At 37.5% G+C, this 18,603-nt stretch overlaps 1 protein-coding gene across 9 annotated transcripts in view; it reads right to left on the bottom strand.

The window, feature by feature from the left end:
* Positions 1-18,603, bottom strand: part of TRIQK (triple QxxK/R motif containing) — a 116,145-nt gene that overhangs the window by 57,485 nt on the left and 40,057 nt on the right. The window lies entirely within an intron of this gene.

Genomic DNA, 18,603 nt, shown 5'->3' with positions numbered 1-18,603 from the left:
GCAATAATAACAATGATCACATGTTATACAGTAAAAGACATCTCCAAAGTAATAATTTCTACCTATATGTAATAAAATTATAAATTCACCTAAAATCACTTTTATATTCATAATAATCTTCAGATTTAATATCACAGTAATTGCTGCTGCTGCTGCTAAGTCACTTCAGTCGTGTCCGACTCTGAGGAATGTACAAAGTTAAACAAAAAGTCAAATAAATTGTCTTCATATCTCATAAACCATGTAGTTATTACATCTAAGATAATACATCCTTAAATTTCAGAATTGAAACCAAGACATCACCTAATCCTATATTCTCACTTGTTATAATTCAGAACATTAAAAATAATTCTAATAATACAAAACCCATAAATGTCAATAATTTTATTATAATTTATTCACATAGCAATTCCATTTGCAAGTGTTTTGCATTTGTTAATTGTAGATAGGACTCAAGTTATTTTGATCTTGATTGCGTAAGACTAGACAAGATGTCAATACATTTTAGGAAGGAAGTTAGTTTAAATGAATAGAGGCACCATATATTATTCCCTCTTTAATTTATTCTTTTTGTTGTTGTTGTTCACCCTCATGGAATAGCTTAAATGTTTAAAAAGCAAGTTATTAAGGCTACTTACCAACACAGTCACTCACTAGGTTTCCCTCAGTTCTTTCCTGGTCATTTAAACAAACATCTAAACAAACAGAACACTGTGGGCTTCCCTAGTAGCTCATACGGTAAAGCATGCAATGCAATGCAGGAGACCCAGGTTCAATCCCTGAGTTGGGAAGATGCCCTGGAGAAGGAAATGGCAACCCACTCCAGTATTCTTACCTGGAGAATTCCATGGATAGAGGAGCCTGGTGGGCTACAGTCCATGGGGGTCACAAAGAGTCAAATAAAGATAACACTTTAGAGGCCAGTATTTTATTCTTTTATTATCTGGAGTAAATTTTTAAAATGTCAGGAACTCACAGAGACTATCTTTTCACCAAAGTAAATTGAACTTTATTTACTCTAAAATATACTTTAAATATAAAAAACTATAGCAAAAATTAAAAAGCTAAATAACCTAAAGTTTTATCAATATAAGGGCCTATACTCTATGAATGATACATTTTAGGTATATAATAACCTGTGAATATGAAAACTTTAAGAGAATTCCAACCTAGGAGAGACATTAAAGAGGAACTAGTTTTTCTATTTAGGTGATTGGTAATTCCTATGTAAAATTTCAAAAATTTAAACTTTATTCTTGTCTTTGAAATTATCTTCTATTTTTTAAGCAAGGATACATTTTAACAAATGTTGAAACAAACAAAAAAAGCCTAGAGGACACACATATGTCCTATGATAAAAATCAGATTTTTATCAATATTAGTTGCAAAAATGCAAGAAGATGGGAAATATTTTACTTTCCTAATAACCATATTGAGCTATTTTAAAAGACCTATAGAGAAACCCATCCATGTCTATGGTACAAACTGTCAATGCCTCACACATCTAGAACCTCTAAATTGCTCTGACTTTCTTTGTTCTTCAAAGCCTTGCAGTAATCATCATTCATTTCTATTGCTTTGATGGTTAGATAGCAAACTCCCAAGAAATCCAGGGAGACATTAGCACATACAGCCACAATTTCTAATAAGACAGCTATTTGCATATCAGATCAGCCACAATTTAAAATGTGTTGTGATAGATGCGGAAAGGGAATAACAGATTTATATTAGCATGTACAATACCAAGATTGTTTTCACAATTTAATTCCTTAGAGATTACATCTCATCACCTTCTTTCATAAAGAAGGCTACATTCCCTGAGGAATTAACTTGCTCTGAGATCCAGCTAAACTAAAATATGGATTAATAAGATAATATTTATTATTTATGAATTTTGCTGTAGGAATGATTTCAGATTAAATCATCAGAGAAGTTTTTAACATTCTTGAAACTTGATAACACATTTTTAAGGAAGAAAAAAATGCTAATTTTATTTAATGCCTAAATTGCATATTAAAACAATTCATAATTAACTTTACTTGATTAAAACTGTATGTTCTTTAAGACTTTTAAAATTAAAGAGAATACTTAGTTTTTAATATCTTTTCTTAACCTAAATTTTGCACTGCAATTTGCTACCTATATTTTTAAGCATAACATGTGACCTTTAAAACAAAGATAGCGTTATACTCAGTCACATTCCAATGAACTTATTTTATTGCCCATTTATACCTCTCTTATGAAATCTAGAAAATACATGTAAAGAAATAAGAAACATGAAGCTTTCACATATGTCTCTGCTTCCAGAAAAAGAATTCAATCCAGACCGTGATATTTAAATACAGATTAAAACATAGGTTATTAAAAATATTCAATCCATGACCACAAAAAAATAACCAGCTCAGTTATTAAGGCTGTAAGATAGAACTTACAAAAAAAAAAAACAAAAAACCCTCTTACTTAAGTATGAAGTTATAAAGAGGCCAAAAATGTTTGGCTATGACTTGATCAGAATTGAGAACCACTTATGAAAATACCATATTATGCTGGATGCTGGAATGAAGAAAGACAAACATCTCCGATCTAACATTCCAGGGTAATATTCTAAAAACTCAAAACTGATCAGGTAATTAACATGCTTAAGTCATCCAAGTGATGGCCCTTTTCCCTATATTAAGCAAAACTCCTTACTATAAAGAGCTATTAATGATTCAGGTTTATCATTTGTTCCCCACTCATGTTACTGTGCACTATCAAATTAGGCTTCTAGGCCCATGATTTGACAAGGTCATTTACTTTTTACTTTAAATGTCAGTTCCGTATCTCCAAATTCACGGAAACTATATTTTAATATTTCAAACAAGGGTACATGATTCAGATCTCCGGAGATAATTCTCCACACTTAAGGAAATGAAGTTCAGTTCAGTTCAGTCACTTAGAGGTGTCTGACTCTGTGAACCCATGGACTGTAGCACGCCAGGCCTCCCTGTCCATCACGAACTCCTGGAGTTTACTCAAATTCATGTCCATTGAGTTGGTGATGCCATCCAATCATCACATCCTCTGCCTTCAATTTTTCCCAGGATCAGGGTCTTTTCCAATGATTCAGTTCTTATATCAGGTGGCCAAAGTATCTGAGTTTCAGCTTCAGCAGCAGTCCTTCCAATGAATATTCAGGATTGATATCCTTTAGGATGGACTGGTTGGATCTCCTTGCAGTCCAAGGGACTCTCAAGAGTCTTCTCCAACACCACAGTTCAAAAGCATCAATTCTTCGGTGCTCAGCTTTCTGTATAGTCCAACTCTCACATCCATACATGACTACTGGAAAAACCATAGCCTTGACTAGACAGATCTTTGCTGGCAAAGTAATGTCTCTACTTTTTAATATGCCATCTAGGTTGGTCATAACTTTTCTTCCAAGGAGCAAGCATCTTTTAATTTCATGGCTGCAGTCACCATCTGCAGTGATTTTGGAGCCCAAGAAAATAAAGTCTGACACTGTTTCCACTGTTTCCCCATCTATTTGCCATGAAGTGCTGGGACCAGATGCCATGATCCTAGTTTTCTGAATGTTGAGCTTTAAGCCAACTTTTTCACTCTGCTCTTTCACTTTCATCAAGAGTCTCTTTAGTTCTTCACTTTCTGCCATAAGGATGGTGTCATCTGCATATATGAGATTATTGATATTTCTCCCAGCAATCTTGATTCCAGCTTGTGCTTCATCCAGCCCAGCGTTTCTCATGATGCACTCTGCATATAAGTTAAATAAGCAGGGTGACAATATACAGCCTTGACATACTCCTTTTTCCTATTTGGAACCAGTCAGTTGTTCCATGTCCAGTTCTAACTGTTGCTTCCTGACATGCATACAGATTTCTCAAAAGGCAGGTCAGGTGGTCTGGTATTCCCATCTCTTTCAGAATTTTCCACAGTTTATTGTGATCCACACAGTCAAAGGCTTTGGCATAGTCAATAAAGCAGAAATAGCTGTTTTTCTGGAACTCTCTTGCTTTTTTGATGAGCCAGTGAATGTTGGCGATTTGATCTCTGGTTCCTCTGCCTTTTATAATTCCAACTTGAACATCTGGAAGTTCACGGTTCATGTACTGTTGAAGCCTGGCTTAGAGAATTTTTCGCATTACTATACTAGTGTGTGAGATGAGTACAATTGTACAGTAGTTTGATCATTCTTTGGCATTGCCTTCCTTTGGGATTGGAATGAAAACTGACCTTTTCCAGTCCTGTGGCCACTGCTGAGTTTTCCAAATTTGCTGACATATTGAGTGCAGCACTTTCACAGCATCATCTTTTACAATTTAAAATAGCTCAACTTGAATTCCATCACCTCCACTAGCTTTGTTTGTAGTGATGCTTCCTAAGGCCCACTTGGCTTCACATTTCAGGATGTCTGGCTGTAGGTGAGTGATCACACCATCGTTATTATCTGGGTCGTGAAGATATTTTTTGTATAGTTCTTCTGTGTATTCTTGCCACTTCTTAACATCTTCTGCTTCTGTCAGATCCATACCATTTCTGTCCTTTATTGAGCCCATCTCTGCATGACATGTTCCCTTGGTATCTCTAATTTTCTCGAAGAGACCTCTAGTCTTTCCCATCCTATTGTTTTCCTCTATTTCTTTGCATTGATCACTGAGGAAGGCTTTCTTATCTCTCCTTGCTATTCTTTGGAACTCTGAATTTAAATGGGTATATCTTTCCTTTTCTCCTTTGCTTTTCACTTCTCTTCTTTTCATAGCTATTTGTTAGGCCTCCTCAGACAGCCATTTTGCTTTTTTGCATTTCTTTTTCTTGGGGATGGTCTTGATCCCTGTCTCCTGTACAATGTCACGAACCTCCATCCATAGTTCATCAGGCATTCTGTCTATCAGATCAAGTCCCTTAAATCTATTTCTCACCTCCACTGTATAATTATAAGGGATTTTATTTAAGTCATACCTGAATGGTCTAGTGGTTTTCCCTACTTTCTTCAATTTAAGTCTGAATTTGGCAATAAGGAGTTCATGATCTGAGCCACAGTCAGCTCTCAGTCTTGTTTTTGCTGACTCTATAGAGCTTCTCCATCTTTGGCTGCAAAGAATATAATCAGGCTGATTTCGGTGTTGGCCATCTCGTGATGTCCATGTGCAGAGGCTTCTCTTTGTTGTTGGAACAGGGTGTTTGCTATGACCAATGCCTTCTCTTAGCAAAACCCTATTAGCCTTTGCCCTGCTTCATTCTGTACTCCAAGGTCAAATTTGCCTGTTACTCCAGGTGTTTCTTGACTTCCTACTTTTGCATTCTAGTCCCCTATCATGAAAAAGACATCTTTTTTGCGTGTTAGTTCTAGAAGATCTTGTAGGTCTTCATAGAATTGTTCACCTTCAGGTTCTTCACCATTAATGGTCAGGGTATAGAGTTGGATTACCATGATATTGAATGGTGTTCCTTGGAAATGAATAGAGATCATTTTGTCATTTTTGAGATTGCATTCTAGTACTGCATTTCAGACTCTTTTGTTGACTATGATGGCTACTCCATTTCTTCTAAGGGATTCTTGCCCATAGTAGTAGATATAATGGTCATGTGAGTTAAATTCACTCATTCCAGTCCATTTTAATTTGCTGATTCTTAAAATGTCGACATTCACTCCTTCCATCTCATGTTTGACCACTTTTAATTTGCCTTGATTCACAGACCTAACATTCCAGTTATGCAATAATGCTCTTTACAGCATTGGACTTTATTTCCATCACCAGTCCCATCCACAACTGGGTGTTGTTTTTGCTTTGGCTTCATCTCTTCATTCTTTCTGGAGTTATTTCTTCACTGATATCCAGTAGCATATTGGGCACCTACCGACCTGGGGAGTTCATCTTTTAATGTCCTATCTTTTTGCCTTTCCATACTGTTCATTGGGTTCTCAAAGCAAGCTTACTGAAGTGGTTTGCCATTCCCTTCTCCAGCAGACCACGTTTTGTCAGAACTCTCCACCATGACCCATCTGTCTTGAGTGGACCTACACAGCATGGCTCATAGTTTCACTGAGTTAGACAAGGCTGTGGTCCATGTGATCAGATTGGTTAATTTTCCATGATTGTGGTTTTCAGATGGAGAAAGATAAGAAGCTTATGGAAGCTTCCTGATGGGAGAGACTAACCGAAGGGGAAACTGGGTCTTACTAATGGGCAAGGCCATGCTAAGGAAATGAAAATTAGTTAATTAAAAGACTATCAGAACTATGGTTTTCCAATAATCATGTACAGATGTGAGAGTTGGACCATAAAGTAGGCTGCATGCCGAAGAATTGATGCTTTCAAATTTTGATGCTGGAGAAGACTCTTGAGAGTCCCCTGGACAACAAGGAGATCAAACCAGTCAATCTTAAAGAATATCAACCTGGTATATTCACTGGAAGGACTGATGCTAAAGCTGAAGCTCCAATACTTTGTCCACCTGATTCAAAAAGCTGACTCATTGGAAAAAAATCCTGATACTGGGGAAGACTGAAGGCAAAGGGAGAAGGGGACAACAGAGTATAAGATGGTTAGACAGTATCAGTGACTCAATGGACTTGAAATTCAGCAAAATCTGGGAAATAGTAGAGGACTAAGGAGCCTGGCATCTTGTAATCAATGGGGGTCACAAATAGTAAGACATGACTTAATGACTGAACAACAGAAAAGACTATCAAAGTGTGACACAGCATTCAAGTAGACAGTTTACACTTTGACATAAGTGTAATAATAGTGAGACAGGTCTGTTATAGAACACATTCCTACTGTATAAAGCTGGAGAGCTTAACAGTGGTCTTCCTAATTTTTCAGGGATCAAACTGACCATTTTTGTCTTTATTTGCCAAATTACTTTCCTTTGTAGGTGCAGAAAGAGCATATAAGAACTTGAATGTGTGAAAAGGTGAGTTCTAAAATGGTGATCACTTGGCAACATTGACATAAAAATTAACAAGAAAAGTAACTATAGGACAGTACTCTGTATGACTCCAAAAAGTTACATTATAAGAAAGAAATCTTAGTGGTTGGGACTATCCTTCCACCACACTTAGAACTAAAGTGATTACAGCTGGGACAACTGTATATTCTTACAGGAAAAAAAAAAAACCCAGGACCCTATCTTATCACACACAAAACTCACAAAAGATATAAATAATAAAACAACAAAGCTGCTAGGGAAAAAATGAAGATTATTTTCATGACCTTGGGGTAGGCAAATAACACTTTAGAGAGAGAACACAGATAGTATGTAGCATCAAAGGAAAAAAAAAAAAAAAGCATCTACTGGACTTAATCAAGTAAGAAAATAAATAGGTGACCTATATATAGGAAGCAAATATTCATAATACCTGTATATGACAAACAGAACTTGAATCTAGATTGTATAAAGAATTCTCAATAATGTAAAACATACAAACCTACCAAAAAATGGATAAAAGACACTTCACCAAAGAAGATATTCGTATAACAAATAAGCACACAAAAAATTTCTCAACACCAGTAGTAATCAGCAAAATGTAAATTAAAATTAGAATTGTATCACTACACACCCACTAGAATAATTCACATAAAGATTTGCTCTACAGAATGTTGGGAGGATGTGGAGCAACTAAAACTCACATGTGTATAAGTTGTAAAATCATACAAATATGTTGGAAAATTGTTAAGCAATTTCTCATAACGTTAACTATTAATAATTCTTCTCTTATGCATTTATCTAAAAGAAATATATACATATGCTCACAAAAAAAAAAAAGCTTCATGAAAGGATATTCATAGTATTTTTATTCATAATAGCCAAAAAAATGGAAACAGCCCCAATGTTGATAAATATAAAAACTGGAAAACTGTGGTTTATTCACATAAAGAGATACTACCCAGAAAAAAACTACTGATAATATGCAACAATGGAAATTAATCTCAAAAACAGTACTGTAAGCAAAAGCAGCAATGACTCTTTTGGACCTAAGTTGAATAGGCATTTACCATTTCATTATAAGTGGCCTTATAGCATAATTTAACCAATGTAATCCCTGGTCCTTCCCTGACACATACACTTAAGTATACTTTCCGTGGGATAAGAAATATGTACAAGGTGAGAAAGCACAGATCAAAAGTCTAGACAAATCTATTACAAAATAAGTAAAAGGAAGGAGACAGATAGGATAATGAGTAGAGAGGAACTAAGGCGGAGGGAGGTTTTCTTTATGCCTTGTTTTGTTACATGTGAGGGCATGTTTGTTTTCCTTTAGGTTTGCTTTTTGTTTTAATTTTTTATACTTATTTACACACTTATTTTTGGCTATCCTGGGTCGTCTTTGCTGCACACAGGCTTTCTTTAGTTGTTGTGAGTGGACGCTACTCTCCAGTTGTGATGCATGGGCCTCTCATTGCAGTGGCTTCACTTATTGCAAAGCACAGCCTCTAGGGTACATGGGTTTCAGTAGTTGCAGCATGTCACCTCAGTAATCATGGTGCATAGGCTTAGTCTCCCAACAGCATCTGGAATCTTCCCAGACTGAGGATCAGACCCACGCTCCTTGCATTGGTAGGTGGATTCTTTACCACTAAACTCCCACGGAAGTCTGAGATGTTTGTTTTTGAGAACACATGGAAATTTGAGTTGGTCTAAACATTAATTGGAAAGACCTAGTACAAAGTATGGAGAAGGCAATAGCAGCCCACTCCAGTACTCTTGCCTGGAAAATCCCATGGATGGAGGAGCCTGGCGGGCTGCAGTCCATGGGGTCGCTAAGAGTCGGACACGACTGAGCGACTTCCCTTTCACTTTTCACTTTCATGCATTGGAGAAGGAAATGGCAACCCACTCCAGTGTTCTTGCCTGGAGAACCCCAGGGACGGGGGAGCCTGGTGGGCTGCCATCTATGGGGTCGCACAGAGTCGGACACGACTGAAGTGACTTAGCAGCAGTAGCAGCAGCAGCAGTAGTAGAAAGTAAGGAGGTGAAGATACAGAGACTAGAGAATCATGGAGGTTTCCAAGTAGATAAGAAGGGACAGAATTCAATGTACACTGAAGTACTAACCAAAGCAGATACTTACTTACTTCACTTCAGCAGGAAAGAGGAAAAACAATGAGTAAAATTATATGTAAATTTCGAGGTTTGGTACATAAAAGTAGAGGGAGCTCTAAGTGGTAGTTCTCATTTCATATGAATTAGGAGGCAAGTTTATCTCCTAAAAGTTAAATGGGAGGTAAGAAGTTTGGAGATTTAAGAGTGCAAAGGCTGAAATTTCTGTTGTGGAGAAATGGAAAGAGGTGTCTAGGGAAAATAGGATAAATCAGTAACATTATGAGACCACATTAATTCAGTAACCATGAATCCATGGTAGCAGCAAACTACATGATTGCAAATAATGTATTTCTGAGTGCTCAGCTGTGCATTGCTGGTTTAGGGGAGGGGTAGACAGCTGGATCAAGCAAAGTTTCAATTTTCTCTGACAGGCATAACAGAAGGGCAGTAGAGCAAAAAAGACTAGGATACTATATAAAGTAGGGGAAATAATGTACCATGGAGTTTAAAGATAGAAAAAGAAGTGAAGATTGGTTCAGAGTAGCAGAGTAGAAGGATGTGCACTCTCCTCCTGCGAGAACATCAAAATCACAATTAACTACTGAACAACCGTTGACAGGCAGATATTGGAACCCACAAAATGATACCCTATGTCCAAAGACAAAGGAGAAACTGCAGTGAGATGAGAGGAGGGGCACAATCATGATAAAATTAAATCCCATACCCACCGAGTACATCCTAGAACTAGAGAACAGATCACAGAAGTTCTTCTACTGTTGTGAAGATTCTGAGCTCCATGTCAGGCTTCTCAGCAAGGGGTCCTACAAAGGGAATAGGAAACCCCAGGGAATCTGACTTTGAAGGCCAGTGGAATTTGACTGAAGGTCTTCCACAGGACTGGAGGAAATAGAAACTCTACTCTTACAGGGCACACACAAAATCTTGTGCAAACCAAGACCCAAGGCAAAGGATTGGTTATCCCACAGAAGATTGAAGAACTATATGCTAGTGTTAGAGGGTCTCCTTCAGAGGCATGGGATAGCAGTGGCTCACCACAGGGACAAGGGCACCAGAAACAGAAGTCCTAAGAAGTACCTGTTGGCAGGAGCCCTCCTGGAAGTCACCCTATCACAGAGCCTGCAGACTCCAGGGCTGGGTAGCCTCTGGTCAAACAACAGGAATGGAGAATGGCCACACTATCAGCAGACAAGCAGATTAAAGTTTTACTGAGCATGGCCCTGCCCACCAGAACAAAACCCAGTTCTATCCACTGCCAGTCCCTCCCATCAGGAAGCTTGCACAAGCCTCTTAGCCTTATCTACCAGAAGGCAAACAGCAGAAGAACTACAATCCTGCAGCCTTCAAGCTAAAACCACAATCACAGAAAGTTAAAAAAAAAAAAAAATGAAAATACAGAGGATTATGTTCCAAATGAAGGAACAAGATAAAATCCCAGAAAAACAACTAAATGAAGCAAAGGTAGTCAATGTTCCAGGAAAAGAATTCAGAATAATGAAAGTGAAGATGATCCACCATCTCAGAAAATGAATGGGAGCAAAGACAGAAAAGATACAAGAAACGTTTAACAAAGATCTAGAAAAACTAAAGAACAAACAGAGATGAACAATACAATAACTGAAATAAAAAATACACTAGAAGGAATCAATAGCAGAATAACTGAGGCAGAAGAATGGATCAGTGACCCAGGAGAGAGAATGGTAGAAATTGCTGCCTCAGAACAGAACAAAGAAAAAAGAATGAAAAGACATGAAGACAGTCTAAGAGATTGCTGGAACAATATTAAATGCACCAACATTCACATCACAGGGGTCCCAGAAGGAGAAGACAAAGATAAAATATTAAAAACAATAGTGGACAAATGACAAATAACATAGGGAATTCACACCAGGTTAACAAGTGATTCTGCAGCAGAAACTCTGCAAGCCAGAAGGGAATGGCATGATATATTTAAAGTGATGAAAGCGAAGAACTTACAACCAAGAACACTCTAACCAGTGAGGCTCTCATTCAGAATTGGCAGAGAAATCAAAAGGTTTACAGACAAGAAAAAGTTAGGAGATTTCAGCACTACCCAACTGACATTACAACAAACTCTGAAGGAACCTTTCTAAGCAGGAAATATGAAAGAAGAAAAACACCTACAAAAGCAAATCCAAAACAAGAAAATGGTAACAGAAACATACATACTGAAAATTACCTTAAATGTAAATAGATTAAATGCATCATTTAATGCAACCAAAAGACATACACTAGATAAGTGGATACAAAAACAAGATGTGCCTACAAGTATGCTGTCTACAAGAGATGGATCTCAAACCTAGGGACACATACACACTGAAAGTTAGGAGATAGAAGAAGGTATTCTATACAAACAGATATCAAAAGAAAGCTGGAGTAGAAATATTCATATCAAACAAAATAGACTTTAAAACAAAGACTGTTAAAACAAAAAAGGACATTATATAATGATCAAGAAATCAATTCAAGAAGAAGATATAATACTGTAAATATATTTGCCCCCAATATAGGAGCATCTCAATATGTAAGGCAAATACTGACAACCACAAATGGGGAAATCAACAGTAACATAATAATAGTGGGTGTCTTTAACAATGGACAGATCATCCAGACAGAAAATTAAAAAGGAAACAAAGAACAAAGGTCTTAAATGACACATTGGACCAGAGGAAGTTAATTGATATTTACAGAGCATTCCATCCAAAAGCAGTAGACTACTTCTCATATGCACACAGAATATCCTCCAGGATTGATCACATACTAGGCCACAAGGTGAGCCTTGCTAAACTTAAGAAAATTAAAACTACATCAAGTGTCTTTTCTGGTCACACACTATGAGATTAGAAATAAACTACAAGAAAAACACTATAAAATATCTACTAAATAGTCAATGAATCACTAAAGATATCAAAGAGGAAATAAAAATACACTGTGAGAAAAATTAAAATGAAAGCACAATGATTCAAAACTTATGGCATGGAGCAAAAGCAGATCTAAGAGGAAAGTTTATAGCAATACAATATTCAAGAAACAAGAAACGTCTCAAATAAACAACCTAACCTTATACCTAAAAAATAAAACTAGAGAAAGAACAAAATCAAAGTTAGCAGAAGGAAAGAAAGCATAAAGATTAGAGCAAAAATAAACTAGAGACAAAGAAAACAACAAAGATCAATGAAAGTAAAAGTTTGTTTTTTGAAAAGATAAACAAAATTGATAAACTTTTAGCCAGATTCATCAAGAGAAAAGGGGAGAAAATTCAAATCAATAACATAAGAAATGAAAAAGGAGAAGTTACAACTGACACCACAAAAATACACAGGATTATAAGAGATCACTACAAACAACTTAATGCCAATAAAGTAGACAACCTGGGAGAAGTGAAAAAATTCTTAGAAAGATACTGTCCCCCAATACTGAATCAGGAATACAAAATATAAACAGATTAATCACAAGCACAGAAATTGAAACTATGATTTTAAAAATCCCAACAAAAGTCCAGGACTTGATGGCTTCACAAGAGACTTCTATCAAACATTTAGGGAACAACTAACATCTATTCTCAAACCATTCCAAAACACTACAGAGAAAAGAAAACTCCAAAGCTCATTCTCTAAGGCTGCCATCTCCCTGATACCAAAACCAGACAAAGATATCACACAAAAACAAAGTTACATACCAATATTACTGATGAACATAGATGCAAAAACCCCCAACAAAATACGAGCAATCTGAATCCAACAATACATTAAAAGGATCATACATCATGATCAAGTGTGATTTATCCCAGGAGTGCAATCATTTTTCAATATTTACAAAATGATTATGACAAACTACATCAACAAACTGAAGAATAAAAACCATATAATCATCTCAATAGGTGTAAAAAAAGCTTTTAACAAAATTCAGAACCCATTTACGATAAAAACCCTCCAGAAAGTGGGCATAGAGGGAACACACCTCAACATTATAAAGCCCATACAAAAAACCTACAGCTAACATCATACTCAGTGGTGAAAAGCTGAAATCGTTTCCTCTAAGAACAGAAACAAGACAAGGATGTTCACTCTTGCCACTTCTATTTAACACAGTTTTGGAAATCCTACCTACAGCAATCAGAGAATAAAAAGAAATAAAGGAAACAAAAACAGGAAAAGAAGTTAAACTGTCAGTGTTTGCAAGTGACATGATACTGTACATAGAAGACAATAAATGTGCTACCACAAACCTATAGAGCTCATCAATGAATTTGGTAAAGGTGTAGTTTACAAAATTAATACACAGAAATCTGTTGCATTTATATACACTAACAACAAAAGATCAGAAAGAAAATTTCAAGAAATAACTCCATTTATTATTACATCAAAATAATGAAATACCTAGGAAAAGACTTACCTAGGAGACAAAAGACGTGTACTCTGAAAAACTGTAAGACGCTAATGAAAGAAATCAAAGAAGAAACAAACAAATGGAAAGACATACCATGTTCATGGACTGAAAGAATTGTCAAAATAGCTATACTGACAATTGTCAGTATTGTCAAAATAGCTATACTGCCCAAGGCAATCTACAGATTCAATGCAATCCCTATCAAATTACCAATGGCATTATTCACAGAACTAGAACAAAGAAAAAACAATCTTAAAATTTGCATGGAGACACAAAAGATCCCTAATAGACAAAGCAATCCTGAGAAAGAAAAGCAGAGCTAGAGGAATAAGCTCCCTGACTTCAGACTATACTACAAAACCATAGTCATCAAAACAGCATGGTATTGGCACAAAAATACAAATATAGATCAATGGAACAGGAAAGAAAGCCTAAAAATAAACCCACACAATTAATATAAAGCAAAGAAGGCAAGATAACACAATGTTGAAATGATAGTCTGTTCAATAGCTGGTACTGGGAAAACAGCCATATGAAAAAAATATATAATTAGATCATTCTTTAACACCATACATAAAAATAAGCTTGAAATGGATTAAAGACCTAAATATGAGACCAGACACTATGAAACTCCTAGAGGAGAACAGGTAGAACACTCTGACATAAATTGCAGCAATATCTTTTTTGATCCATCCCCCAGAATAATGGAAATTAAAACAAAAATAAACAAATTGGACCAATTTAAACTCAAAGTTTTTCACAGAAAAAGAAACAATAAACGACGTGAAAAGACAACCCACAGATTGGGATAAAATAATTGTAAATGATGTGACTGAGAAGGGATTAATCTCCAAAATCTACAAACAGCTCATGAGGCTTAACTATCATCATAACTATCAACCCAATCAAAAAATGGGCAAAAGACATAAATAGACATTTCTCCAAAGAACATACAAAGATGGCCAAGAGGCACATGAAAGATGTTCAGCACTGGTAGTTATTCAGTTCAGTTCAGTTCAGTTGCTCAGTCGTGTCCAACTCTTTGCGACCCCATGAATTGCAGCATGCCTGGCCTCCCTGTCCATCACCAACTCCCAGAGTTCTCTCAAACTCATGCCCATCCAGTCGGTGATGCCATCCAGCCATCTCATCCTCTGTTGTCCCCTTCTCCTCCTGCCCCCAATCCCTCCCAGCATCAGAGTCCTTCCAATGAGTCAAGTCTTCGCATGAGGTGGCCAAAGTACTGGAGTTTCAGCTTTAGCATCATTCCTTCCAAAGAAATCCCAGGACTGATCTCCTTTAGGATGGACTGGTTGGATCTCCTTGCAGTACAAGGGACTCTCAAGAGTCTTCTCCAACACCACAGTTCAAAAGCATCAATTCTTCGGCGCTCAGCTTTCTTCACAGTCCAACTCTCACATCCATACATGACCACAGGAAAAACCATAGCCTTGACTAGACTATCTTTGTTGGCAAAGTAATGTCTCTGGTTTTGAACATGCTATCTAGGTTGGTCATAACTTTCCTTCCAAGGAGTAAGCATCTTTTAATTTCATGGCTGCAATCACTAGAGAACTGCAAATCAAAATTACAGTGAGCTATCACCTCATACCAGTTAAAACAGCTATCTCAAAAAAATCTATTAAATAAATGCTGGAGTGCCGGGAGCCGGCGAGAGGCACTCCACTCATGACAAAGGTCATGAGGAAGGAGGCTCGGCATACGTAAAGGCAGGATCGAGCCTCAGGAGTCCCCCTGGATATTCTCGAGCATCTACCCCCAAAAACCAGTGTCTGCCTACTTTATTGCTTTGTGCTCTCACCTCTGACTTTACTGGGGGCTGTCCCCCACCACCATCTCGCTCTCTCTGACAAAGAGTTAACTTACAGCTCCAATTAATAAAGTTCCTGGGCAATTAGGAGTGTTTAAATACAAACCCCTCAGATAGCTCTCTAACTTGCCTGACAAGTTTACCCAGACTCCTACAGCTATGCATACGATTGTTTACAGTCTCTCAGCCTGGAGAGGCACGGGAAGCTTAAGATATTCAAATAGTTTAGAGCCTCTCAGAGAGTTAGAAACTGTTCAGAATAAAACTAGTAAAAGATTTCATTGATGAGCCAATGCTTGCTGCCAAGTTTCCACATCCCCTGTATTGTATCCTTGAATGTGTATTAATTAATATAGTTGGTATATAGAAAAATAAGTAGTGGCCTTGGTGTTAGCAACTTTAGACCCTTAAGGTAATAAATTCTTTCCTTTGTTGTAAACCCATTACACTTCTGCCCTATAGGTATGCAATTTTATCTAACACCTTCAGAGGATGGTGCCAAACCTTAAAATAATTACTCTTAGAGAAAATAAGTCTTACGGTTGACAAGCCTTTGTCAAGAGTCATAAAATGTTAATAGGCCTTCTGGCCAGAAGATGATGTAAATCACCTCAACCATTTGTATACGATAAATGTGCAGGAAAGAAACCCTGGTTTTTGACAAGGATCAAAGACTGCTGACTTTGCATGATTTCACATCCCCTATTATCCTCTATGTGTGACTTAGGGTGTAAAAACCCCTGTTGAAAATAAAGCTACGGGCCTTGCTCACCAAAGCTTGGTCTCCCCATGTCATTCTTTCTTTTCATATTCCGGCTGAAGTTTCCATCTGGAGCGCGGAGGTCCTCTGCGACCATTTATTTGCCTGGGCTTCTAAGACCCACTAGAGAAGGTGTCTAAGGTGGGACACCTTCCGCTATTCGAGAGGGCACCTGCGGCCTCCGTGGTCAGAGCTAACCTGGTGTCACAGGTTATATTGATTTTCTTTGTAAACCAAGCTACTCAGCCTCTTTTCTCCAATGAATTTTCCTACTGAGCTATCCTCATTCTATTACTCTTTATATCTCTAATTAATATTTACATAAATCGCCGATGCCATCTCTCCTTCGAATACCCTGGATCAGCCGGGCTGGACCTCGGCACTGGAGAGGGTGTGGAGAGAAGGGAACCCTCCTACACTGTTAGTGGGAATGTAAATCGGTACATCCAATACAGAATTTGGTAGTACTTTAAAAACTAAAAACAGAGGTGCCATATGACCCTGCATTCCCACTGCTGGGCATATATCCAGAGAAAAAACATAGGATACATGCACCCCAATATTTGTCACAGCACTGTTTACAATAGCCAAGACAGAGAACAACCTAAACGCCTATTGACAGAGGAATAGATGTAGAAGACGTGGTCCACATATACAGTTAGATATTACTCAGTCATAAAATGAACAAAATAATGCTATTTTTGGCAGAATGGATGGACCTAGGGATTGTCATACTCAGTTAAGTAAGTCAGAGAAGGAGAAATATCATATGACATCTCTCATATGCAGAATACAAAAAGGAATGAAAATAGACTCAACAGATTTAGAGAATGAACTTATGCTTGCTACGGGAGAAGTAAAGGGGGGGAGGGATATTTAGGGAGTTTGTGACTGATATGTAAACACTGCTATATTTAAAAATGAATAACCAATAAATCCTACTGTATAGCACAGGAAACTCTGCTCAGTGTTATGTGGCAGCCTAGATGGGAGGGGAGTTTTCAGAGAACAGACGCATATGTATATGTTATGGCTGAGTCCCTTTGCTGTCCACCTGAAACTACCACAATATTGTTAATTGGCTATATTTAATACAAAATAATTTTTAATTAAAATAAAATAAAATAAACATTATCTAAAAAAAGAAGTGGGGATAGCAGCAATTTAAGAGTTAAGAAGAAAGTAGATTGATTTTTGGACTTAAAAGATTTGGATGAAGCCAAACTACCAATGTCTTATTTCACTCGAGAAGACCTAAAGGTTATCAATAGAACATGTGAGGTGATTTATGTTATCATTGAGATGGAGTAGGTTATGATAGAGGGTGACTAAAATGATAGAAAAACATTATGGCTGATAAGGAAAGGTGAGACCAGAATAATACATACTTCAATACATATGAATAATGAAGGCACCAATGGCACCCCACTCCAGTACTCTTGCCTGGAAAATCCCATGGACGGAGGAGCCTGGTAGGCTGCAGTCCATGGGGTCGCTAAGAGTCAGACACAACTGAGCGACTTCCCTTTCACTTTTCACTTTCATGCATTGGAGAAGGAAATGGCAACCCGCTCCAGTGTTCTTGCCTGGAGAATCCCAGGGACAGGAGAGCCTGGTGGGCTGCCGTCTATGGGGTCACGCAGAGTCAGACATGGCTGAAGTGACTTAGCAGCAGCAGTAGCAGGAGGGTGGTACAATTGGAGTTAGGATGGAAAGAAAAACTAAGATAGGGAGACTCTGTGCTTTGAATGTCCACAGATAACAGCAAAGAAGAGCGGTAAATGGCACTACAGTCTAATGGAATGAAGCACAAAGGAGTCAGGCCTTTTTTTTACTTGTCACTCCACATGCACGGAAAAGGAAACGATCTAGAAGTGGTAATAAAGAAATAAAAAGGTAACAACTGACTCTTAATCCATGGGTATGTGGAGGGTTAAACAAAGAATAGCCACTGCTTTAAAAAGCTTCAGGGAAATGGTGTCTATGACAAGAATAAGGTTTCAATTAACATCAAGAGGTAAAAGTAATAACTGCTTGAGAAAATATGGGGTTCAAGAGGGGCATAAAGAAAAGTATAGAGAGACAAGGAAATAGCAAAAGACTGGTCAAAAAAAAAAAAGAAAAAAACAAATAGGCCACAAAATAATATGACGCATATGTGTTAAAGGGAGGACAAATGGTCAAATAGGTCATCTTAAACAGTGAATGACAGCTTCCCTCATAGCTCAGTTGGTAAAGAATCTGCCTGCAATGCAAGAGACCCAGGTTCAATTCTTGGGTCAGGAAGATCCTCTGGAGAAGGAAATAGCAACCCACTCCCGTATTCTTGCCTGGAGAATCCCATGGACTGAGGAGCCTGGCAGGCTACAGCCCACGGGCTTGCCAGAGTCAGACACAACTTAGTGACTAAAAACACCAAATGGTGAATCAAGATAGCAGGAATGTAGAGTATATTGAACCAACTCATCTCAAAATTGAACGGAGTACCCAGGCCTCCCAGCAGTCAGCTGAGACCTGGGTAAAAATGGGAGATCCC

This window comes from Bos indicus, chromosome 14 (assembly GCF_029378745.1).
Source record: "Bos indicus isolate NIAB-ARS_2022 breed Sahiwal x Tharparkar chromosome 14, NIAB-ARS_B.indTharparkar_mat_pri_1.0, whole genome shotgun sequence".
Classification (NCBI taxonomy): domain Eukaryota; kingdom Metazoa; phylum Chordata; class Mammalia; order Artiodactyla; family Bovidae; genus Bos; species Bos indicus.
This window is presented reverse-complemented; position numbering and strand designations above follow the sequence as displayed.